We start from the raw sequence: 26,872 nt of genomic DNA, 5'->3' as shown, positions 1-26,872 counted from the left end.
TATGAAGGTAGACAACCAACCAACCAATTGCGCAAGTTGGATCTTGACCAATATCACACTTTGATAAAGAAGAGCAATAGAACAGGCTCATTAGCATAAGTTCTCACAGGAATGCTACACAAAGAACTGAAGCTGAAGTCAGCAAACCATATTTAAGATATTATCAATACCTCTCCGAACAAAGATACTATTCCCGAAATTTTTAAAAAGGCACAAATCGTACAACTATTGGAAAAAGTCCCACTATACAAAGGCTGTGTGGAGTATTATAGGCCGGTTTCCCACCTGCCATACCTAGCAAAACTTCGAGAAGGTGCAATCTTTGAACACATTTCATTATCTGTCAAAGCTCAAAATGTATTTCATGCGACGCAAGCTGTGTGCCGTACTGGCTAAAGAGATGAAACTGTAGGAAGAGCATCCTTAGACGAGATTTGATGTTGCACCCACCAAGACATCCCAGCCACCTGATCCTTTGGAATATGTCGGCCACATTTGGTAGGGAAGACAATCCGGTCCTAATAAACCTTTTAGAAGAGTTAGGTATTAAGGAAGCCACTTTAACCTGGATTCAAAGATACTTTAAGAACAAATCAACAATGGTAGACTTAAATTCCTGCTTATCAGAGCAGAGGACATTGACTTGTGGAGTACCACTGGGTTCTATTCTGTCCACTGCTTTTTAATACATACGTTGCCCCTTTTGGGGGACTGAATATCTTTATATGGGTTATCAGTTTTAATGTACGCAGACGATACCCAAATTAGTTTCAAAATTGACGAGGATTTTACAACCAGAGCAGATAACCTCCATAACTGCCTCCAAATAGATGAGGGTGGATGTTTTGGAAACAACACAAACCTAATGGAGCAAGACACAGATGTTTGCTCGTTTCGAAGCGTCCCTAATACGGACACTTCCTTTTTGGCCAGAATCGATAGAAGAAAAGCTCACCTTGCTTCAAAAGGTAAAAACTCCAGGTAACAGGTTTTGTTTAAATTGTAATAACTGGTTTTGCACGGAAAAGGAGGGCAACACATTTTATAATTTCCAAGATGATCATGTTTCAGCATGAGCACATAGTGCCACCAGAACAGTCCCAATCTTTTTACAATATTGCAATAACCATTAAGTACACAATAAAATACCCTAAACCAGTTAACTTGACAAACGTTGTCACTTTCATGCTGTTATCGTCCATCTAGTTATCAAGTTTGATAAGCAACTTACTATGATTCACTAAGTACATGAGGTGGCAAGAAGTTGTACATACCAAGTACGCATCCTGAGACACAGCATATGTACTTTCATAGTGCCACAGATAATTCAAATTGTGAATGCGTTTATATAATCGAGTGGATTTTTTTTTTTTTTAATTTTTTTTTTTTTTGAAAAACCTTTATTGGGCACGATCAAATCTTACACAGCTTGTCACCTACAACCTGAATGAACAGGCCGGGAGCGGTAGTGCAGTATAATGAGTAGTAAACTTTGCATGACGATGAACAATAATTTAACACAGCTTGTACGCCTACAACCCTGAAGGGCCGGCAGCGAGTTAAAACAGTTACTGCACATAAATGCAAGAACATGGTGTGACAAAACGGTGCAAAGTCGACAGTGAGTAGTTGAGGTTTCGTTTATCTATAATAAGCAACTTAGAAGCCACAGAAACATCAAACTTCAATTCCCTCCCAGGGTGTGTCCACCTTACACAGCATGTGGCGGAAGGGACTGAGCGGTGCAGGGCCGCTGCCCAGTAAGGCGCACTGGAGAACGGAATAGGCGCACAAAGTGGCACACCGCAGCCCCGTATAGCCAGGTCAGTCGCGCTGGGGAGGGGGGTAATGTGAGCGAGTCAGGGAGCCAGAGCATAGGGTCGCCATCTAGAACGCCATGGCGCACGAGTCATTGAGGAAACAGGATCTCATTGGTTAGGGGGGCAGGGGAAGCAATAAGGCCTCCGGTCGTCCATCCCGAGCATCCGACTCGGTGCGCGCAGACACATCCGAAAGCGTGCAACAAGGCAGGGCAGAGCGGGGGGGAATGCGCGCGGAGTGTGGTGCAAGGGGAGAGTGCAAGCGGGGGCAAGGTGATGCATCAGCCCGGACCGTCCGCGGGGGGAGACCCTGGACCGCGCGGGGTAGGTAGCACTTCTCCCTCCAGGTCCTCCCCAAGCTCCTCCCCACCGTCAGGCGAGGCCCGAGAGCGCAGAAGATATGTCGTGAGTGGTCCCCATAGGTCTTTGGGACGGGATCGGTGTGGCAGGAGGTCAGCATAGCTGTGTAGGTGTTCCTGCCAGGTCGTCATTGTGGCCAGCCAGGTCTTGAATTGGGGCGCTCGCCCCCGTCCCCATCTGCACGCCACGTGACGCTTAGCCAGTAATAGTCCCAGCGCGAAAAATTTCCGGTGTGCTTTCAACGAGGGGCAGGAGCAGCCTAGAAGGGCAGTCATTGGGCACGGGGATATGTCCATCCCAACCATTATAGACAGGGCCGCGAAGATCGCGATCCAATACTCAGCCACGGGCCGACATGTCCATGCCAGGTGTATGAAGTCCGCTCCCGGCTGACTGCACCGAAGGCAGCGATCGTCATCCCGGAGTCCGAAGCGATGCAATTTGGCCGGAGTAAAGTAAATACGGTGTAAATACTTAAAATGTAGTAAGCGGAGGCGGGCATTGCCCGTCACAGCATTGGTGTGACTGCAGCTTTCCTCCCACTGGTCGTCTGTCATCGGTGCACCCAGATCACTGTCCCAGTCTGCCCGAGCCCTAAGCGGGGGGGGGGGGGGGGAGAAGGCGCCACCTGAACGTGTTTATACAGCATAGAGACCACGTGTGTCGGGGCGGTCGCATGGAGCAGGGTATGTAAAGGCGCCACGACGTCCGGCTCATCCGGGAAATTAGGAGTGACCGCCCGAATATTTTGCCGGAGGCGAGTGTATAGGAATGTATCCATCACCGACGGGGTGTTGTCTCCGAAGAAGAGGGGCGCAGCCCGAAAGGTCCCCTGGTGGTATAGGTCGCCCCATGTATGTATCGCCAGCCGTGTGAGCAACCGACGTCCAAGCTCCTCGCGGGTAATACCGAGTCTGGGATCATGGGCCAGAGTCATTCGTGGAGAGTACAGAAACGTAACCTCCATACAGTCTGCCATGCGCTTCCAGGCCTGTACGGTGCAATCTACCGTGGTGGGGTCCCGAGTCCCCATTCTGGTCTCCGTGTATAGATATCCGGCAGGTTTCTCGGGTCTCATATACCCGTCTTCCACCGCCAGGTGTGCCATGAAGGGGGGGGGGGTGAAACCAGTACACCGCAAAGTGGCCCTGGGCGCAGTCATAGTAACGTTGGAAGTTCGGAACGTCGAGCCCACCCTGATGGTAGGGCAACATTAGTGTGCGCAGCCCGATCCTGGCTTGTTTCCCGCCCCAAACCAGGCGGGACAGCTGGGAATTGAGGGTCCGAAATAAGTGTGCTCCAGGGCTATATGGTATATTGGTGAAAAGGTACAACAATTTGGGAAGTATTACCATCTTGATCAGGGAGATGCGCCCCGCCATGGACAGCGGAAGATGGATCCGTTGCGAGATTTTGTCGGAGAGTTTGTCCATGACCGTACCATAGTTTGCTCTAAGAAGGGCATCCCGGTTCCTGGTCACCTTAACCCCCAAGTAAGTTATTTTGTCCGACTCCCACAGCAAGGGGTAATCTAGCGGGAATCTGGCGGTACTGTCAGTCAGGGGGAATAATGCAGACTTCGCCCAATTTATTTGTATGCCCGATATGGCCCCGAATTTAGTCACCTCCCGCAGCAACGGGTTGAGATTGTCACGTGGCTTATGTATGTATAGCGTCATGTCGTCCGCATATAATGCAATGAGCAATTGTCGCTCCGGGTATATAAGAGAGCGGTGTTTATGGTGCTGGCAAAGTTTAGCCGCAAGCGGCTCGATAGCGAGGGCGAAGAGGACCGGCGAGAGGGGGCAACCCTGACGAGTTCCTCTGTGAATAAGGAATGGGGCAGATCGGGAGCCATTGAGCAGAACAGCCGCTTTAGGGCGGCGGTACAGCAGCCGGATCCAGTCCAGCAAGCTGAAGGGAATCCCCATCCGCTCCAACAAGGCCAGTAAGTAATCCCATTCGAGGGAGTCGAACGCCTTGGTGGCGTCCAGGAACACCGCAGCCGCCTCGCAGTGGGGGTCTATGTCTTGCATCACAGCCTGCAGGGTACGAAGATTGTGGGAGGTCGACCTATTCGGGACAAACCCGGCTTGGTCGGGAAGAACAAGGCGTTCCATCAGCAAGTTGAGCCGTGTTGCGAGGACCATCGCGAGTATCTTACGGTCTGTGTTCAACAAAGAGAGGGGTCTATACGAGTCGCAGTACTCCGGGGGTTTGCCCGGTTTCAGCAGGGAGGTGATGAGGGCCTCTCGCATCGTCCCCGGTAGGATACCCGCCTCAAGGGCAGAATAAAACAGTTGCTTCAGAATAGGGGCAAGGACATGGATAAAGGCTTTGTAAAAATCTATCGGCAAGCCGTCCGAGCCCGGCGCCCTGCCTGACTTCATGGACATTATCGCGTCCTTGATCTCGTCCAGCTCCAGTTCGTGATGCAGAAATTTCTGCTGGGATGGACCCAACCAGGCTATTGCGGTATCGTCGAGGTACTCCGGGAGTGCAATCGGGGTCCGTCTACCGGAGGTGTACAGTCCAATGTAATGGTCCGTGAGGACGCGGAGCTGGGCAGATGTGTCTCTCTGCGGGACCCCATGACTATCCAGCAGAGAGGACATGTAATTATGGTAGCGGGGTTGCCGCACCGCCGAAGACAGTGCTCTGCCAGGTCGGTCGCCCTCCCCGTACACCCTCGCAACATAAGGCTTCTCCAGGAATTTGCATTCCTTAGCAGCAGCGTCTGTATACTCATTCAGTTTTTCTCTGAGGCGCGCTGCGATCTCCTGGCCTTGTGTGTTCAGCGCCTGTTCACGCTCTAGTAGCAGCAGCTCGGCCTCCAGTCTACGCACATCTCCGCGTAGGCACCTGAGGATCCCCCCACCTTTCGCTATGCACCACCCTCTCACAGTAACCTTAAAAGCCTCCCATACAGTAGTGAACTAGGGTGAAGAAGTCTGTGATGTCATTTTCCATTTCAGCATGGAACACTGAGTCCGTGAGATGCGCGGGGTTAAAGCGCCAGCTGAGGTATGGGGACACATCAAGGGGAACGCACAGGGAGACCAACACCGGGGAGTGATCGGAGAATGTGCGCGCTAGGTGATTCGCCTCGACCAACCACGGGGTAAGGCCGGGAGATAGAAATATATAGTCGATGTGGGCCCAAGTGGAATGTACGGCAGAGTAGTGCGTGCCCTGCCGAAGGGAGGGGTGGAGGTGACGCCAGGCATCAGTCAGCCGATGTTCATCGGTTAAAGTAACCAGGGCGCGCTGGGTATGCGAGTAGTGAGAGGGCTGGGGGTGTGAGCGGTCCATGGCGGGTCGAAGTGCGGCATTGAAATCTCCACCCAGGATTACATGGGAGATGCCTAGTGTCTGTATCTTCCCCCACATAGTCAGTAGTGTCGTCGGGTCATCAACATTGGGGCCGTAATAGCTAGCTAACAGTATAGTGTGAGAGTGGAACCTCCCCCAAATCATGCAATATCTGCCACAGGGTTCCACCTCAGTACCCGCCGGAATGAAACCCAGCCCGCACCGCACCAACACCGTCACGCCTCTAGCATAAGTTGAGTAGGACGAGAACACCCTGCATGCAGCCCAGCGTGACGCAAATGAGGGGTCCCCCCCCTGGCCGTAAGTGTGTCTCCTGAAGAATGGCAATGGACGCTCCCTGCCTATCTAGGTACCCCAGGACCTGGCGTCTCTTTCTTGGGTCATTGAGCCCTCGGACATTCCAGGAGATCAGTTTAAACTGTTGCTTAGGCCCCGTGTCCCCTACATCTTCCATCGCTCCCGGTCCCGTAACGTGCGATAGTTGTTCACAGCATGGTACAACACAATGAGATAAGCATGACAATCAAAAATGACCCTCCTAGGAACCTTCCCTTTTTCCCCGTTCCACACAGACATCACTCGTGTTTCAGTGGCTCGAGAACAATAACATAGAACTTGAATCCCTCCCACACCGGCATCCCCAACTGGCCGGGAATCTTGGTCCCACCCATCCCTCCCCATCCATAACAACCCCAACCCAGGAAAAGGAAACCGTAAAGCATCCACCCGTACCCCGCTAGGGGGGAGGGTGTATAGGGGCTCGCCCGTAGGGGGGGTAATATCTAGGGGCGACCAACCTGCCACCCATCTCCTTTCTTTCACCCACAAGGGTCCAGACGGCTAGTCCGGGCCCGTAGCGTGGGACGGAGGTGGGTGACCGAGCACTGAATTAAGCAATCACCCATTCAGACATGTATATTAATAAAGGGTTACCTCACCCGGTACATTTGGTAGTTGGAGCGGGAGATTCCTGGAGCTGCACGTGTACATTACACTGATACCACCGCGAGTGCGGTCAGTCCTGCTGTCCCATTGGTGAGGGCGACCTGGAGCGGTGCGGCGCCTCATTCTCTCGTGTCTCTGCTCCACCATGCCGCTTAAGGAAGTCTTCAACCTGTTGTGGCTGCTGAAAAAAGAGTGGTTTGCCTTGATGAGTTATTTTCAGTTTTGCAGGGTAGAGCATAGCATAGGGGATCTCACGGGCTTGTAGTTTCTTTTTGACGGCCGTAAACTTGCGTCGAGACTCTTGTACTGATGCAGTGAAGTCAGGGAAGAATGATAATGTCGTATTGCCGTATCGCACTGTACCCATCTCCCGTGCTCGGCGGAGCACCGCATCTCTATCCCTGTAGTTCAGGAATCGTGCGATAATGGGTCGCGGAGGGGCCCCTGGGGGAGGTCGAGCCGCCAGAGACCTGTGTGCCCTCTCAACGATCAAGTGTGGGGAGAAGGAGTCTTTACCAAATAATTCAATCACGAGGTTTTCAATGTAGGCCTCCATTTTCCCCGTGTTGGTGGTCTCCGCAAGGCCCAAAAGGCGGACGTTGTTTCGGCGGGACCTGGCCTCCAAGTCCTCGTTCTTGTCCGCGATTAGTTTAAGAAGACGGTCCATTTGCGATATCTGTTTGCCTGCGGAGGTGGCGCCATCTTCCAAGGACGAGATCCGCTCCTCGGTCTCCTGAAGGCGGGCGTCATGTTGATCAAGTTTGGCCACGACCCCGTCTAGACGGGTAGTAATGGTGTCAATCTTGGAGTCAATAGTCGAGAGGCTCTGCTTCATGCCAAGCAGTAGAGACTTCCAGTCCTCTTCAGGGGCCACGGCGGACGAGGGTTCACCATCCGCCCCGGGCGTCGGCGGAGGGGGGGTTTTCTTGGTCTCAAACGGCAGCCGGGACTGGCGGGTGTCATTGCGCCCCATGGCGCGCCCCGATGGGGGTGGGGACCCTCCCCACCCCTCGCAACCTCACCTGAGGGGAGACCGGCCAAGGTATGGGGGGAGCGCCGTCCCAAAACACCACGCGGAGTCCAACCGGGGACGGGCAACAGTCCGCAGCCCAAAGGGGGGCACTAGTAGTGTGGACCCTCCGGGAGCAGGCGGGCCTCAGCCCCCGGTAGCAGCGACCAGCACAGGAGAAATCCCACAGGTAGGAGAAAAGGCACCCAGGGCTCCGATGGGGGCGCGAGAGCAAGCGGGCCTGCCCCCAGCGAGGCAAGCTGCAAGAGCGGTGGGGGGGAGATGGCGGGAGACCGCAGTCGGCAGGAGGGTCTAGGCCAGAGGGCCTATCTGTGGTCAGGCGTCAGGGGGCCCTCCGTCCCGGAGCAATTCCTGGGTCCCCCCCAGCAGGGGTGAGCGCAGGCCACACCACAGCCCGCCACCGGGAGCTCAATCGTGCGTACCCCAGGGCCGAGGCAGGCGCCCTCCTCACCGTGGCATGGATGGCGGCGCAGGGAAGAACAAGCTGTCAGCAGAGCTCCAGAGGGCAGCTCTCATGCGGTGTTCAGCCGGGGCCCCAGGCACCCTCCAGCCCAGGGCTCCGTATCGTGGCAGGGTATAGCAGCCGAGTCACGGCCGACCGGGCAGACAGCCGGGCCTCCCACAGCCCAGTGGCGGCCCAGTGCAGAAGGATGTCACGCGGCAGGCAGGGACCGAGAGGCGGCAATGGCGGCGCTCCCCACCTCGCCCAGCGCTCGCAGATGAGGACAGCACCAGGCAGCAGGCCACGGCCAGGTCGGGGGCTCCAGGGCAGGCCCCCTCCGCAGTCCGACAGTCCGCACGGCAGCGCCGCTCACCCCCGAGCTCCGGAGTCGTCTGGCAGCCGCCGCGTCTCCAGACCAGGGCAGGCCCCAAAGCCGCGGGACCCAGCAGTCCACGTCGCCGCGAGGCTCCGGGCAGCACGCAGGGAGCAGCCTCTGCCGGGCAAAACGCGGCTGACAGCGCCGCCCTCCAGCACGGGAGCACAGCGAGACGCACACCGCCGTGTTCAGCAGGCTCCTCTGGATACTCCGGCGAGGTCTGTTTGCAGTATAGTGAGGGCAGGATGGAATGAAGGATATTGAAGTGCCCGGTCGGGCAGGAGCCTCACGATAGTGCGGCCATCTTGGTGTAGCGCCACCTAGAGCCCCCCTAATCAAGAGTGGATTACTGTAAACCCATTTATCTTGGCCTTTCTGCCAAAACGAAAAAGGAACTACAGCTTGTGCAAAATGCAACAGCAAGACTAATTTTGAAGTGTGATTTTATCTCATCTTGATTAGTCAAATTGTATTGGCTGACAATTAAGCAAACTTATTTTTAAGTCACTTTGCTAAGTCCATACATTTTTCTATAACAGCTGTCAAAACCCTTTGTTAAGGAATCCCATGATGTATAAACCAAAGCATCACCTTAGATCTGAAAAAGCATTTTTGACTCATGCACCCAGATTCCATTGTACCACTATGGGCGGTAACACGTTTAAAGCTGCAGCATCCAAGCTGTGAAACAGCCTACCAATAAATTTACAAGATGAATCTCCCCTTACAGTATTTAGGAAACATATGAAAACATGGCTATTTCCAACATTTTATTTGTTGTTTTATACCTTTCCCCGTTCAATTACTATTATTTCCCACATGTCGGTGAGTGTCTAGATAACTTAGGGTGACTGTCATGCTACATAAATACAAAAAATACAAAATAAAATGCTGGCGCAGGCAACATGGTGGAAGTCTCTGCTAACATGAAGGCCTGGCCCACTGGTGGTTACCCCTGGTAAAATGCTGGCGCTGCCACAGTGATGGTAATCTCTTACAACATGCTGATCCCTTACTCAATGATGGTAATCCCTGGCAACATGCTCACTGGGTGTGTCTGTGTAATTCTGAATCAGTGCACAGCTGTTATTCACGGCAATCTGGTAGCCCTCGCACAATGGCTGTATTCCCTGCAACATTCCGGCACTGCCATAATGGTGATATTCACTAGAAACAGGCAGGCACTGGCACAATTGTTGAAATTCCTGGCAACATTTTGGTCCTGGAACAAGGGTGACAATCCCTCCAACATTCTGACTTTGGCACAATTGTAGTAATTTCTGGTAAAATGTTGGCCATGAAACAATGGTGATACTCCCTGGCAACATGCTGGGCTGGCAAATTGATGATAATCCATGTCAATACATCGTACATGACACACAGGTGGTAATCTCCGACATCATGCTCACAGTGACAAAATGGTGGTAATTTCTTTTTTAACTGCTGCCTTTTGCACAATGATCGTAATCTTGCATCATGGTGGCCCTGGCACAGTGATGGTAACCCCTGAGAACATGCTGGCCCTCGGACAACGGTGGTAATTCCTGGTAATGTATGGGCCATGGCACGGTGGTTGTAATGCCTGGAAACATGCAGACCCTGGACAACAGTGTTATTCCTAGAAAAATGCAGGTCGACACAACAATGGTAATCTTAGGAAACATGCTCGACCGGGCATGAAATTGGCAATACCTGGCAACATGCTGGCCCTAGCACAGCGGTTGTAATGTCTAGTAAAAGGCTGGACATCATTTAGTGGTGATTATCTCTGGCACATTGGTGGCAATTCCTGGCAGCATCCTGGCCCTAGCAAACACAAGATGATGATGGACGGAGGGCTGAAACTTTTCAGACACTCACCCCCCTCACAGATCTGGGTTGAAACCATCATTGTTCCTTAGGTCACTTCGCCACCCCAGTTCAGACCCAGCCATATGCAAATCAGTCTTGAACATGTTCCTCCTGGGAACAGTCGAACCCGAAATGCCAAGCCAGGTCTTCCCTGGACTGGAAACAAGCATCCTGGGACCGGTTTCTGGGTAATACTCCTCATCAACCAGGTTAGCTTGAATTCAGTGGCAAAGTGAGCAAGGGACCCATGTTTGGGTATACCATGCCAACGTAGGGCGAACAAAGCAAACACAAGGAGATGATGGACGGAGCGCTGAAACCTTTCAGAAACTCACCCCCCATCACAGATCTGGGTTGAATCCATCTTCATTCTGCAGCTCACATCGCCACCATGTAAATCAGTCTTGACGCTATGCCTCATGGGAACAGTCCATCCGGAACAGCCAAGCCAGGTCTTTCCTAGACCGGAAACAAGCATCCTGGGACCGGTGTCTGGGTAACACCCCTCATCCTGGTCCTGGCACAATGGTGGTAATCTCTTCTAAAATGTTACTCATGGCACAATTGCAACATTTCCCAGTAAAATCTTGGCAACATGATGGCCCTGACACAGTGGTAGTAGTTTCTAGTAAAATACAAGCCCTGGCACAATGGTGATAACCCCTGGAAACATACTGGTCCTGGCACAATGGTGGTCATCCTCAGCAATATGATAGCACCTAGCACAATGGTGGCAATCCTTGGCAACATGCTTAATGTAGTAAAACTATGTTAATTTCTTTGAAAATGCTGACCCCGACACAATGGTGGCAATTACTGCAACATAGTGCTCTAGTACAATGAAGGTAATATTGGCAACACACTGTCATATTGGTGGCAATTCGTGGGAAAATAATGGTCCAGACACAATGGTGCCATTCACTGGCAAAAAGGTAGTCATGGCATACCGATAGTGAAACCTGGAAACATGCTGGTCCTGGCATTATGAAGGTACTTTCTGTGAACATGTAAACCCTGGCACAGTGGTGGAAATTCTTGGTAAAATGCTGGCCATGGCCCTTTACGCGGCGCCATCCCTCTTGCCGTCGGCCCTCTCCCACGCAGCGGGTCTCCTCCCGACACTCCCGGCGGGCTCCCTCATTCTCGGCGGAGATTTCAACGCTGTCTACTCGCCCCACCTGGACTCGACGGGCCCGGTCTCCCTGACCCGCGTCGCCCGTGCAAAACAGCTCTCATCCTGGGCTGAATCGCAGGGCCTCTGCGATGTCTGGAGGATCTGGCACCCGCAGGCGCGCCAATACACTCACACGTCGGCGGCCCATCACTCCCACGCCCGGATCGACCTCATCTTCGTACCATCCACCGATTGCGCGGGGGTGCGGGATGTACGCATTCTCCCGAGGGGCCTTTCGGACCACTCGCCAGTGCTCCTCGCTCTCGCCCCCCCCCTCTCTGCCCGTCCGATGTGGCGTTTGAACGCCTGGTTCCTCCACGACAAGGCTTTTCGGAAGGCGGTCGGGGGCGAGATAGCCGACTATTACTCTCACAATGAGGGCTCTGTCATCTCCCCTGCCGTCCTGTGGGAGGCCGGCAAGGCGACTGTTCGGGGCGCCGCTAAAGGGCATCTGCAACGCCAACGGTGGGCTCAATCCCAGAAGCTCGCGGAATGCGAGGCCCAAGCCTTGGAACTGGAGCGTAGTCTGGGGGACTTAGATGATGCCGCACGGTCTCGTCACTTTGCCTTCCTGCGGGAAGAGATTCGCCTACACTCCCTGGAGGCGGCGAAGATTCTATGGCGCTCCTCGGTGGCCCGGGTGTACGGTTGGGGAGACAAAAACGGCACTCTTCTCCACCGCCTGGCGACCTATCCCCGGGCGGGCAGGATCATTCCAGCCATTGCGGACCCTGCGGGTGGCGTCCACACGGCCTCGGTGGCGATAGCCCAGGCGTTCGCTGACTATTATTCCCAGCTGTACCGTCTCCGGCCGTCCACGCTCTCCCTAGAGGAGTTGCTGGGGACGAGCGGGGCGACGCTTGCGCGGCTGCAGCCTGAGGTTTCTGAGACCCTTGATTCGCCGATCGAGCTGCAGGAGATTGAAGAGGCGATCGGCCGCCTGGCACCTGGGAAGACCACGGGACCCGACGGGTTCCCCCAGGAGTACTACGCTCACTATCGTGAGACTCCGGCTCCAAGGCTTCGGGACCTCTTTGCGGCCGTGGTGGAGACGGGTTCGTTCCGGCCCGAAACGGACACAGCAACCATAGTTGCCCTCCCCAAGACACAGCCTCCCTCGCGGTCCTGCTCCGACTACCGGCCGATATCCCTTATTAACACCGAACTCAAAATCTATGCCATGGTCCTGGCGCAGCGGTTACGCCCATCGCTCGCCTCCCTGGTCCACCCGGATCAATGTGGCTTTATGCCGGAGCGGGGGACCAGACACTGCCTGCGGCGCCTCCACATCGCGATGGCGCACCGCGGCCGCCTTTCCCCCTATCTGGCCCTCCTCTTGGTCGACTTTGAAAAGGCCTTCAATTCCGTGGGATGGGCGTACTTAGGTGACGTCCTGGAGCGTATGGGCTTCGGTCCCCGGTTCCGTGCCATGGTAACGGTCCTATATGCGCACCCGCGGGCCCGTGTGTTGGTCAATGGGGCTCTATCTCGCCCGTTTCCCATAGGTCGGGGGACGCGCCAGGGATGTCCGCTCTCGCCCCTCCTTTTCGCTCTGGCGATGGAACCCCTGGCGGTGCTGATTCGCGCGGATCTCGTTCTTCGCGGATGGGAATGGCCAGATGTGGCCCCCGACAAGATCGCCCTATACGCGGACGATGTCCTCCTCTAGCTTTCGGATCCAGCGACCTCGGGACCCCGGGTCCGCCGGATCCTCCATCGGTTTGGCCAAGCGTCGGGTCTTCATCTGAACCCCAAAAAATCCGTTCTAGTCCCGCTACACCCGTCGCGGGAATGTTTCGACTGGCAATCGGATATTCCCCTCCGGAGACTCTCCTTTAAGTACCTGGGGATTTGGGTCACCCTCCTTCCGGAACTCTGCTGGGCCCTCAATGTGGCTCCAGTAGTCAACAAAACCAGATCAGATATGCTCCGGTGGCAGTCCCTCCCATTGAATCCGCTAGGGAGAGTCGCTCTATATAAGATGATGATCCTCCCCAAGTTTCTTTACATGCTACAAAACACTCCATGCCCTTTTCCGCGCCCGTGGTTCCGAGAACTGGATAAAATGGTGACCAAATTCCTCTGGGGCGGCGGTAGGCCTCGACTGGCCTTGGATCGATGCAGGGTCCCCTCCTATGACGGCGGCCTGAGCATGACTAACCTCTATCTTTATTATCTGGCCACCCAGCTACTGGTGATCCATGATTGGTTCTCGGGGGGCTGGGACGACCCGGCTTATCGACTCGAAGTGCACTGCCTCGGGTTCTCCTCCATCCAAAACACGCTCTATGGCACAACGGTCCCCCTGTCACTCCCCGACGTCGTGCGGGCTCCCTTTCTCGCGCGGCCCTGCGGCACACTAGATGGTCGGGGACGTCCACGCAACTCACTCCGCTTTGGCACGGGACATGGCTGCGGAAGGTGGTGGGACTAGCGGGCTTTCGGCAGTGGGATCTTCTTGGTATCTCCTGTCTGGGCGATTTATGGCGTGGGAGCCGCATGTGTTCCTTCCAGGAGCTTCAGACCCGCTTCTCGCTGCAGCCCTCCCAATTCTACCGCTACCTTCAATTGCGCCACGCGGTCCGGGCTCACGTCCCTCTAGACCAGGGGTCTTCAATCTGTGGGGCGCGACCCCCAGGGGGGGCGTGGACTCACATAAAGGGGGTCGCGCATTCCCGATCGCACTCCTGCCTGGATCCGGAATCCAAAACGTGTGCTCTTTGTTTTGAATTCCGAAGAGTGCATTTCAATGTGCTCTCTGATTGGAGAACATCGGAAAACAAGGCTTCGAAGAACTGGTGAGTCAGCTGCCTCTTCCTTTCTCCACATCCACTATGCCCTACTTTTCACCCCTCAGACATACACACATACACCCAGAAATGCCAACCCTCCCGATTCAGGCGGGAGACTACCGATTTCAAGGCTAGTCTCCCGCCTCCCGATCCCTGCAAGCAAAAACCCGATTCCTCGGGGTTTCAGCTGACAGGGCTTGGTATTGTGTAACAGGCTAATTTTTCCAGCAATAGTCAGAGTGGCGATGCAGGAGCTCTAGAAGGGGTGAAAAACCAACACAGCCTCGTTGGCAAGTAAATTGTCTTTTAAAGACCTGTGAAGTACTGGGGGGGGGGGGGGGGCTGTGTGTTTGCACTGGAAGCTGTTTCAGCCCGGGCTGAAACACGGGGGGAGGGGGGGGGGGATGCACTGCCAGCAACTTGCCAGGCCATTGCACAACACTTGCATCACCTGCCATTGCCTCCATGCTTCTGAAAGGTAAAAAAAAACGTGCATTTGTGTTTCGAAAATGTCCGATCCTGCAGCAGCTCACTTCCAAAGCCCATACATGTCAGTAACCCGATTCAAGGCCATAGTCTCCCGATTTTTTTTTTTTTTTAATCTCCCACTTTGCTCTTCTGAAATGTTGGCATGTATGCATACACCCCTCACCTTTATTTCAAACTATGCTATTTCTGAAACCTGGCTACATTACAAAAGTAACATTTATTTATGTTCACTTCCTCTTTCACACTGACTGCATAAGCCTTTTTACTCTCCTATTCTGCGTGGTCCCTTGATTTCTTTGAAATCGATTTTTAACAGCATCATTCCGCCGCTACTAGGTGACATCAAACAACAGCAAAGTACTGAAATTATGTATGTGCTATGAATGTGTACGTGGGCTATTTTCCAAAATCATGCATTAGGAATGGATTATGAGTTCGCAGATCGCAGTGATCTGGGTCTGGTGGCTCAGTAAACGTTTGTACATGTTCCAGGAGTTTCTCTTTGACCACATGTTCACAGGTTCGAATTTCGGTGAGTGCACTCTGCCTTCCATCCTTACGAGGTTGATAAAATAACTATTGTTGAGTTTGGTAAAAATAAACATCAGTTATCTGTCAGTGACACCAAGGGGCCTTCTTGGGGTGAGCTGGACACTCTGCAAATATGCCTATTGTTTAGATATCAAGTGAATGAGTATTCAGGCAAGGCATCAGAGGTAAAATTTAAGAAAGTGGCAGTGTGCCATTGTTTCTACCTTGCAATGAAATGTCTTGCCCTGAATAGTATTTATTAGCTTGAATGTATATTGTGGGAAGGTATTTTAAGTTTAATAAAAATCAATGTTTTGTTCAAGTACTGTTAGCCAAAAGGTGGATGGAAGACACACTAATAAAGTTAACATGTTAATGGAGCCTGCTGTGCCTCAAAACCTACCTACACTGCACTCATATTTTGATCTTCATTACTATCATCATAGATTCTGGCAGCATTATGAACAGTCTTGTACCAGTTCTATACTTTATCAGAGCACACCGCATCTTGCATCAGTGGGTCTTTAGAGGCTTTCCAGAGACAAAAAAATTCTTTTGATACTGTGATGTGAAAGGCTCTTAGACTGCGTGATCTCTCTTCCTATGGCACAGAAGCAACGGTCTTCCTTTCAAAGTGGATAGACCGGAGCAGGCAATATCATTTGCTTCATGCAAACATAATCCCACACTCAAATTGGCCCATTATGGGAGATGGAAAAAAATTGTTGTCCTCTGGTAGTCAAATTATATAAACATGTGCAGTAACTATCCACACATCTTACCAGGCCATTATTAGTTGGTAAATACCCAGATAACAGGTTGAACATTACTGCTTGCTTTATTCCTAGACTTATTCATTTGTCAAGTGAGCAAGGCGCCATAGCTGATGAACACCAATTCTGAATATCAATTAAAGAGTGAAATACAACATGCCAATAGTGAACGTTAGAGTTGCAGTGCAAGAAACGCAACAAGGTATAGACTGCAATAAGCATATTTGTGAAACAGGAGACAATAGCTGCAAATATTTGCTATACTTTTGGAGGGAAAAAAGTGATAAGAACAGAACACCTGTCCACAAAGGAGGGTGTTCATGGTCAGGCCCCAGAGCCTAACCAACTTTACTATCACAGCTTCATGTGGGCTTATTTGAATTGTAACCATTTAAGGATCAGTTTGTGGAGTCGTTTCTTTTTTTGGTGGAGTTTTACATAGCACAAACTAGACCTGAAGGCATCTTTACATGAGCACCAGTTATGATACAGAGGGACACATTAATTTTTGTTAGGCATGAGGCGACTAAGTGAGTGAGAGGGCAGGCGACATTTAGTGGCACTAGTGGAAGCAAGTGAGTGTCAAGCATCTACAAATTGACCGTCTGTCAGGAGAAAAACAGGCACACCCATCACATTAGTTCAGAAATGTATCGTCACCCAAATAGGTTTTGTCAAATTATGCTTTGCTTGGGAAAAATAAAGTATTGTTGTGCATTTTTGGGCAATTCTTTTTGGAGACTTTATGTTTGAACTGAGTAGTAAGCCTGTGACTCCAATTCACAGTCAGCCACAAACCTTTGATTTGCTAAACACTGTTTAATAATATTTTCCCACCATAAAAATGATTTGCTGTGGGTACTTCGGGGCGTTTATTCTTGTCAATGATGAGGAGTACCAAGTTCTAGAAATTTTTGTCCGGAGGGGGGTCCTCAAGCCAGAAAATTTTGACAGGGGGGTCTCGGCATCAAAAAGTTTGAGGACCTCTGCTCTAGACTCCAGACTGCCTTCCCATAGCCCACCTGAGGCTCAGGTGATGTTGGGGTATCTGGGGAAGGGGGGTATATCCCGCATTTATAAATCCCTGATTAACAATACCCCGGTGGACTGGAGCGGGCTCAAACAGCGATGGGAGGCCTGGGTGGGACCCCTGGATGAGGCGGACTGGAGGGACGCTCTTATGGGCCCTCGGTCGCTTACCACCTCCGCTAGGCTGCGGCTCATCCAAATCTACTACCTCCACACTGCCTATCTGACTCCGGACCGCCTGTATCGGGCGGGCCTCCGTGTGGACGCCTCCTGCACTCGTTGTGGGGTGGCTCCGGCGGATTTTTTCCATATGGTGTGGTCTTGTTCCCGTCTGGAGGACTACTGGGCAGCGATCGAAGCCGAGCTAGCGGAGGTCCTGGGATGGGAGGTTCCCCACGAGCCTAGAATGGCCCTGCTGGGCATCATGGACGGGATGGACGGGTCCCGTAACGAGAAGTACTTCCTCGCCACTGCCCTTATGGTGGCTAAGAGAGATATAGCGGCAGTGTGGTCACAGCCGGACCCGCCCAGAGTGGCTACCTGGAGTAGAGGGGTGGATTGGTGTGCGGCCCAGGAGCGGTCGTTATATGCTGCACGGGGCTGCCCCAAAAAATTCCGCAAGATATGGGGGAAATGGCTGGGGGGGCCTGGTTTGAAGAGTGGGGGCGCAGAGGGTGGGGACGGAGGATGGGGGAGGATGGGAGGGTCTTTGCAATTGTTTATTGATGCTTCCCCGATTGAAGTTACTGATGCCTTGTTTAATGCACTGCTGTATATCATTCTTGATACTGTTCTTTATGCCGCAAAACACAATAAAAATTTGTTTATCAAAAAAAAAAATGCTGGCCATGGCACAAAGATGGTGATCTCTGGCAACATGGTAGCCATGGCACAATGATGGAAATAACCTGCAACATGCTGACGCTGGCAAAATGGTAGTAATTTCTGGAAATACACTGGCCTTGGCACACTGGTGATAATGTCTGGTAAAGTTCTGCTTCTGGCACAATGGTGGTAATCCTAGGCAACATGATGGCCCTGGAAAATAATGGTAATCCCTAGCAACATAATAAACATGGTACAGTGATCGCAATTTCTAGCAACACTCTGGCTCTAGCATAATGGGTGTAATTCTTGGTAAAATGTTGGTCCTGCCACTATAGTGGTAAACTCTGGCAATATGCTGGCCCTGGCACAATGGTGGAAATTTCTGGTAAAATAAAAGCCCTTGCACTATGGTGGTAGTCTCCGATAACATGATGAGCCTGCTGTAACAGTTGTAATACCTGGAAACATGCTGGTCCCGTCACATTGCTGTCAATCTCTGGCAGCATGCAGACCGTGGCACAATGGTTGCAATCCATGGCATTCTGTTGACCATGGCACAATGAAGGTAAGACCTGGCCACATGCTCACTCTAGTACAATGGTAGTAACGTCTGGCAACACAGTGGCCCTGGCACAATGGTGGTAATCTCTGGTAACATATGGGCTCTGACTCAAAGGCCATAACCTGTAGGAACAATCTGGCCCTGGCACAATAGTGGTCAATCCAGGCACACGCTGGCCCAGGGACATTGGTGGTAATTTCTGGCAACATGGTGGGCCTGGCACAATGGTGGTAATCTATGGCATCATGTTTCCCATTGCCCAACAGTGGGAATCTGTGGTATACTGTGGGCCCATATTGAAAAGTGGTGCCAAGGGCATATGTAAATCAATTTGAATGTATTAAACGTCATACAGGCTCCAAGAAAATCTAGTAAAAGTGAACATATGTAACAGGTAAGGTGGGAGAAGTTGGCCTGGTATATGAAGTCCACTAATTAAAGTGGGCACCCTGTACCAGTCCAAATAACCCTTATGTTGATTTAAGAGGCCAAAGATAACCTCAGAAAGCTATCCAAGTGGTAGCTGTGGAGAGCAGCCTTCCGGCTTATCCTTGAAAGAATGTTAAGCAGCTTGTTTTGCCAGAATACAACATTTTAGTATTGATTAAATGAAAAGAGAACCACTCAGTAGTTATAAGAATGATGTATTTATTAATATAACACTAAAAGTACGACACAGTATCTTCCACAAGAAGATACTCACAAAGCACACAATACTGTAGCACAGAAACAATAGTAAATAGCACTAATACACAGTGGGCTCCAGGGGGGAGACCAAATCATATACTAAAATAGTGGTATAAGAACCACGACTCGAGTCAAGACCGTGTCCAGAGGATGTAGAATCTCTGGGACCCCAAGGAACCACCCAAGGTGAGTAAGTAGGGACCCCATGGAGGACGTGTGCAGAGTGGGAACACGACCGCATGCACCATAAAATTCTATCGGAGAGTCGTGGTTGCAGTTTTAAAGTTTAAGGACCCTTCTAAGTGGACTTCGAAGAAACCCTGTGGAAGTTAGGAGGTTGGAGAGCCACCCCACCTGTGGATACCGTAGTACCAGAGTTACCTTTCCCAGGGGAGCTGGTTGCAAGGACCGTCGCGTCAGAAACCACCGTCGATCTCTATGGAGGACTCCAAAGAAGAGCCACTGCTGGGAAGAAGAAAAGTGTTTGTTGGAATCCAAAGGTGGATTCTTGATGAAGCGTACCTGAAAGCAGAGGGGACAGAGTCTGGGTCACTCAGAAGTGACCAGGGACTCAGTAGACGACTGCCCACCGATGTCAGGTGCTTCAAGTGTGTTGAGGGGGTTCTCGACTATGCAGCCGCCGGGACCAGGAGATGTCAAGGACGACCAAGAGCTGTATATGAGCTGTCGCACTTAGGATGTTGAGTGCTGTAGGGTCGGTGTCCGTTGGGAGCACCAACAAGCCTTGGCAGCGGCAACCCACGAAGGTCAAGAAAGGTTACGATTCGGACAAGCAAGGTCCAGGAGACTCACCAAACACGGGGGTCAGGGCAAGCCTGGAGCAACCAAGGAAGCCCAAGAAGAGCAGTGTTAACCCTCAAGAGGACCCACAACAGGCCGAAGACACAGGAGTCGCAAGGGGACCTCTAGCAGTTTCACAAAGCAGCAGCCCACAGAGCACTCCGTGCGAGGAGGCCGGAGTTCTTTGTGAGAAATGGTGCCAGAGGTTGGGGCTACCCTGAGCCGAGTGCACTTGTTTTGGGGACGCCAAAAAGCATATGTATTTGCAAAAGTAAGCGGTGCACATGGGTATGGGTATTGCAGCCCTCACACGGAATTCTGACCTCAAAGTCAGTAAGGAGGCAGCTCGGACCTCGAGGGACTTGGAAACCCACCTCCTGTGTTGCTGGTGCCTTCAGAGTCCGAAGGAGCTCTGGAGCAGCAGACCGGTCAATCGTGATGTGGTGCCCGCGGTTGCAGGGGAGTGACTCCTATAGTCCAAGGGAGATACCTTAAGTTGTCCTTGATGCTCCACAGGTCCTGCATGGAGCCTGTATGGTGCACAGACAATGCTTTGGACGGAGTGGGGGATGAAGTCGGGCCCAAACGCAGTCCAGAGTGTCCAGACGGTCGAGTTCAATGGTTTCTGGTTCAGAATCTTGTCCACATCGAATCTAGGGTCCGACAGCCAGGTAAGCCCTTTTGTACCCACTGGAGAGGGTTGGACAGATTCAGGGGACCCTTCCAAGGGAGGGTCTGGACAGTGGGAGGTTACTCCCACGTCCTTTGTCCAGTTTTGCGCCAGAGCAGGAGCCAACGGTTACCAGGACTGGTTTGAACTGGACTATGCACAGGGAAACCAAATGTGCCCCTCATGCAGACATTTGGTCGCTGGCAAGCACACCCACCCAGGCCTAATACACTAAATCCTGTCTGGGAGGTGGTCACACCTCCCTGTGACAGGATGCCTATTGTTCTGCCTTCCTCTGCTCGAGCTTGGTTCAGTAGCAGGATGGCAGAAATGGGTCTCTGGTCTGCAGCAACCCTTTTGGGCTGCCGGGCACTAAAAGGCTGGGACCGGGAAAACCAGGGACCTCACAAAGCTCGTTTGAGGGGTGGAATCATACCTCCCACACCGGTTACCGGTCTGGGGTATGATTCGGTGGAATCACATCTCCCACACCGGTTACCGATAGGGTTACTTTCAGCCGTTTTAGAGTAGGTCATCACGCGGTGGCGTAATGCCACTCTATATGTCGTAAATGGCTGCAGCACTAAAAACCCAGAAGAATGGACTCCGTAGCCTGCAGGATTGTCCTGCTCATGCAGTGGCACCCTCTCACTTGGAACCAAGCACCCTGCCTTCAGAATTGTCAAGGCCTGCTATAGGGGTGACTTATAGGTTTAGTGACCCTTAGATATCGTAAGCCTACATCTTAAGTAAGTGGTGAATGTACCAACTTACACAGGCTGCAATGGCAGGCCTGTACTTCCATTTCACATGGTCTCTCATGGGTGGCATAATACATGCTTCAGCCCATGAGAGGCCACAGGGGTACCGATGCCCTGGGTACATGGGTACCATATACTAGGGACTGACAAGGGTACCCTAGTATCCAATTTGGAGTGTACCCTAGTACCTAACATAAAAGTCTAGGGAGAAAGCAGATAGACTGGGGTCCTGATTAGCAGTTTTCCAGTCAGACTAGTCAAAAACAGTATAATATTAAGCAAAAAGTGGGGGTAACCATAAGAAACGGACCCTACTTTTACAGTAGGTTAGTGTACATGCTTAGGCATCCTCTCCAAAACCAGGTATAAATAGCTTCACCATTGCCCAGTTTTTTTCCCCAAAGTTATATATAGCACTAACTTGACCCGAAGGTATTAGAGCGCTTTACATTAGCACCTGTTGCATTACACAAGGACACATTCATTTTTTGTTAGGCACGGGGAGATCGAGTGATTTTCCCAGAATCACAGGATGTTGAGCGTCCCTGCCGAGACTAACCCTGTCCCCCAGCATAGAGGTCGACTGCTCTAGCCGTAAGGCCACATCCTCTGCATTTATAAATGGGACGCCTTTCTGACAATTTCCAACGCTGTTTGCGGACAGGACTCGGACTTCCAGTGTCTGCTTCGCTACAAGGAGGGGGAGCAGGAGTATGCCCTCAGCTGACCCACGCTGGACATCGTAAAGGTGCTGCTCATCTCCCACAGTTGGGAGACACCTTTCTGACAATTTCCAACGCGGTTTGCCAACAGGACTCTGACTTCCATTGTCCGCTTCGCTTGTGGACTGTAATACTCCTATTCCCTTCATTAAGATAATCTGTCCGCTGTTGGTGCCTGTTGGGTCCGGTAGGGTACTCCTGGATTTAAGCATCTCCACAATGGGAAAAACCAGGGGGGCGGCAGAACCCACATCTAAAGATCCATTGAATATGGTGAGCACCATGGACACTTTACCGCAGCGAGCCGTTGGGGTCCTGGGTAAGAAGATCGAATTGGCCACCAGGCGATTGTCCCGTTCACCCATTTCCCACCCCCCATAAGGGTTTTTCCCCACCCTCACAAGAAGGATCTCCAGTACTGGCATAGGCACTACGTGTTGGGCTGATGGACATGACAAGATCGGGCTGGGGTCATCTGTCTTTCCACGCCAATCGCCTCCTCGCAGGATAGTGCCCAGTTAACAGTACCTAGGGTACGTACTGGTGTGAGCACTGGAGTGGGGAAGAGAGTAGGGGGTGCAAAGAGGAAATTCCCTTCAATGGGGGGGCCTTGCTAAACGTAGAAAGAGTAATGGCCCACAGTTAAACAGCAGTGCCCCAAGCAGGTCCCAACACAGATACTATCTTGTTCGACAAGTTAAAAATAGCCCAGTCGTCAGCACTGGATACCAAATTAGACACTATCCTACTTCGATTATCCACGTTGGAAACAACTTATCCATACTGACTGCTTCACTGCGAAGGGACAGCACTCCACCTCTTATAAGCCCCCTTCTCCAAGGCCCACGGACAATAGTTCCGGTGGTAATGGAACGGGGCTTGGCATTAGAGCATGGACTGTCAGGCAGCGGTCAAGTCACGTTGTGGCTAAAGCCCGCCCTGATATGATCCTACCACCCGTAAACAGTAATGAACTTTACGCCCAACAAGTCAATTGTAGGGGGGAGGGTCTCTGTAATCCAGAGTTTCTTCAGTCTCATCAAGCCCAGGGTCCCAAAGTGGGAGGAGTCAACAGCTTTTCTGATGAATGGCAGGGAGGCACGTTCCAAGAGCAATTCAACAACCCTCCCCCTAACCTGTGTTCCTTCTACCAGAGTCTACCCCGCTTGTCGTGATCTTAGCCAACGTGCCCAGTCTTGATCCAGGGACCATGGAAGATTTTGTTCAACTGAAGAATAAGGTGGTGCACTGGCTGAATTCGAACATTGCCCCAGGGCAGAGGATGGTAAGCCAAATCATTATGGTGTGCAGGACGACTTTGGTGGGCAGTGCCAAGAGAGCCTGGGCGGGGGGCTGTGTTATCATTAATTTTAATAACTTTTACAGCAAACCACATTTTAAGCACATTCGCACAAACTAACTACAGGTGTTGGAACTCGGCAATTGTAGCACTCCCGCTGGGCTACTTTTATACGTCCAGAAGTCACCACCCCGGGTATCCACAGGGGCGGCTTCAAGATGTGGGCTACAGGAGTCATTTTGAGGTGACAACAGGAGTAAGCTTAGCAAACGGGTTCACTCCCCTTAGCTCACTGGAAGGTTGTAATTGACAGTGTGTTGGCTCACAGCACCCTGACGCACCTCCACCTCAGGGGAAGGTACGACCCTTGGACCAGGGACTTAATGAGTTTGAAGAGTGTAAGTTTATCTCCTGTAACATCGCATGGTTTGCGAGTAAGATAGAGGATCCTGAATGGTTACTCCTTGTTAAACGCATTGACGTGATCTGCCGCCAGAAAAGATGGGCTGTAGAGAACAGTTTCCATCTGGAAGGCTATAAAACCTAATTCGTACCAGCTGCCCCCTGCATGGGGGGGGGTGAAAGCCAAGGGCTGAGCGCGAAATGCTGCTTTGCATATGGAACACACCCCTCAGGGCACCGCACTTAATGCTATCTTGCATGAATTCGATCTAACATTGCCATGAACAAGCTGCCTCTGGGAATAACTGATATTGCTCCCACTTTTATCTGGAGAGGGTGTGAGACAATCATCGACTTCATCTTTGTTCCTACACCTTTTAATTTCTTGATTACGGAATTCTCAGTTAAGGCATGTGTACACCGTGACCACAATCCTGTTTGTGTTTCAACAGGATGGCCTTGAGTAAATAAACACATTAAGAAGGCTTCAGGAGTTCCTTTAAAAGCAGTGGAAGGGGGAAAGAGACTAAAGTGGGGCAAATCGTCCCAGAGCAGCTCCAAGAGCCTCTTAACTCAGTCCAACTGAGAATTTGCCACCTGTCTAGATAGCAAGGCCACTCCGTCGGACATCATGGATGCATTTGGAAGCATGTCCAGTGCTATAGGTAAGTTATTACGGGGACCAGGTGGGTGTTTTACGCAGCTAGGACTGAGATGAATTGACTGAGTGCTCCCATGCATCTAGGAAACTGAAACAGGTCTTGGGAGTGACGCCTCGAGACCAGGTAGCTGTTAAAAGCCTCCGGAGAGCCTACGAGGCTGCCGCAGCAAAACGCAAATCTGTCCTGAAGTAGGAAGCCTGGTCAGATCTAGAGGAGGATAGCACCTTAAGCAATAGTTCAAAGTTCTGGGGCATCATCAATAGTCCCTTTCTAGCAGAAGACAGCGGCAACCTACTGGATACCCATATCCCAGAGGATGATTCGGTATCCCATTTTGAGGGTATCTTCCAGTCTGATACTTTAACAGAAGGGCAGGAAAGGGTGGAAGGCAAATCAGAGGTTGTTTTCACAGCACAAGAGGTAACGGCCGGCATCATGGGACGGTCTAAAAATAAAGCCCCGGGTCCGATAGGATCCCCCCACCCCCCCCCCAGACCCCTACATCGCGCTTGTGGAAAACTGGGTGCCTGTACTTACAGCTGTCATCAATTCATCGGTCCAGGCCAGCCGCCCGGACTCCTGGGCCTTATCGACCATTGTCCATGTCTTTAAAAGGGTGATCGGGATAGCACTCTTTGCTACAGGCCCATCTCCCATTTGGATTCTGTGGTGAACGAGGCGAGTCATATGGTACTGGACAGACTTATATCATGGGCAGATGAAAACAACATTTTAGCCGAGGTACAATATGGTTTACGCCCAGGTTGTTCCACAGTTGAACAATGTTTAAACCTGTACATGGTTTTGAATAAGCACACTGTGGCTCGCACCGGCTCTATCCACCTAGCCTTTATAGATCTGTTCTCAGCGTTCGTTGTGTAAATAGATCTAAGCTTTGGCTGTTGATGTCCTCTATTGGCATTATCGTTTTGTTTCTAAGGGATCTTCAGAGAGATTCAAAAGCGGCTGTCTGTTATCCAAAAGATCATGAGGTGACCCACAATTTTGATATCAGGAGATGCATACTGGCCCCCTTCTTCTTTAATCTGTACATTAACTCCCTGGAGAAGGTCCTTTTGGATGCAAAAGCCAATTGCCCCCAGGTGGGTAAGCGCAGCCTGCCGGTCCTCTTATATGCACATAATGCGGTCCTCATGGCGAGGACAGCCAGGAGTTTACAACTCCTGTTAAACTCTGTTTATTTTATGGAGAACCTGGACCTGATGGTTAATCATATCAAATTATTTGTTATGCAGGTGGGACCTCGTATAGCCAAGCAGTCTACCTTTAAGATAGGAAACTAGTCAATCCCCAAGACAAAATTATTTTCTTACCTGGGAGTAGTGTTTGACGATGCACTGAGTTGGGGCCATTTGATAACTCGCAAGAAAGGGGACCTGGTCAGAGCGACCGCAGCAGTTTTTAACTTTGCTTCCAGAGTGGGGGGAAACCAATAGGGGCCCTTTTGAAGATTTACAGAGCGAAATGTATTGCAAAGGCCAGTTATGAGAGAGTGATATGGGGTCACACTGGGTTGGAGGCTTTGCGAATTGAAGCAAATATTTTCCGAAGACTGGTTCTCTCAGTACCGCAAAGCATCCCGTCCTATGCTGCGCACAAAGAGCTGGGGATGGCTTTTTTCTCAGACAAATTGGCTTTCCGCCCACTAGCATTGTGGTTTGAGATTTTGGCCAAGCAAGAAAATGCTCTTAGCAAGGACATTTTAAAGGACTGTCTTTCCCTTGACCATGTCACTCTCATCCGATGGCTCCAGTATGTAGGAGTAGGCCTCTGTAGGCTAGGAAGGGCAGATCTATTCAATAACCCCAAAGGCATATGCAAGAGGGACTTTACCTGGGCTAAAGAGTGTTTTCTTAGATGGCGCTGTTGTGACAGAGAGGAAACAGCTGTGCAAGCCCAGCGTGCGTAGGCATATCGCACTAAAAACCATACAAACTATTGAACCATAACTCTTAGGGCTCAGAAGCATCCACGATCACTTCCTACTGACTAGATTTCAGCTTGATCTTTTTCACTATCTCATGGCCCAACCATGTGGTGTTCATAGAGGGCTGTGCCTCATGCCCTGTGGCTGCGACAGCCAGTATCCTCAGGACATGATGCACTTTTTAAATGTTTTGCAGTTTTTAGGAAGTTCCCAGAAAGTATTTTATTATTCCCATTTTTAAAAAAAGGCTTGTTTTAAAAGGTTGATACCTGCTTTTATCTTTTTACAACTTCTTTCAAACAACACCGTTTTGTACACACTTAGTTTTTTAAGGGCCGCCATTACGCTTAGGTCAAGCGCTGACTAACCTTGCCATCAGGATTAATGCTTCTTATTCTGTTAATAGATGACATTGGATGTACTGGATCACGATTTTGTACTGTGAAGTTTTTATTGATGTTTGTATGACTTTTATGGTTTTAATTGAAAAACCGGATAAAGCTTGATGAAATGCTTGTTTATATAATATATTACTTCATGAAAATATAAATGAACAAGCAAACACAATAGCAGTTCAGGTATCC

The 26,872-nt window shown here is 51.2% G+C and overlaps 1 protein-coding gene across 2 annotated transcripts in view; it reads right to left on the bottom strand.

Annotated features, from left to right (window-relative positions):
• The window catches only part of LOC146789718 (tetratricopeptide repeat protein 21B-like), a 468,517-nt gene that overhangs the window by 305,530 nt on the left and 136,115 nt on the right, over positions 1-26,872 (bottom strand). The gene's annotated exons all lie outside the window — the stretch shown is intronic.

Source organism: Triturus cristatus, chromosome 10 (assembly GCF_964204655.1).
Source record: "Triturus cristatus chromosome 10, aTriCri1.1, whole genome shotgun sequence".
NCBI classification, from domain to species: Eukaryota; Metazoa; Chordata; class Amphibia; order Caudata; family Salamandridae; genus Triturus; species Triturus cristatus.
Note: the sequence above shows the minus strand (reverse complement) of the source record. Positions and strands in the feature narration are given on the sequence as shown.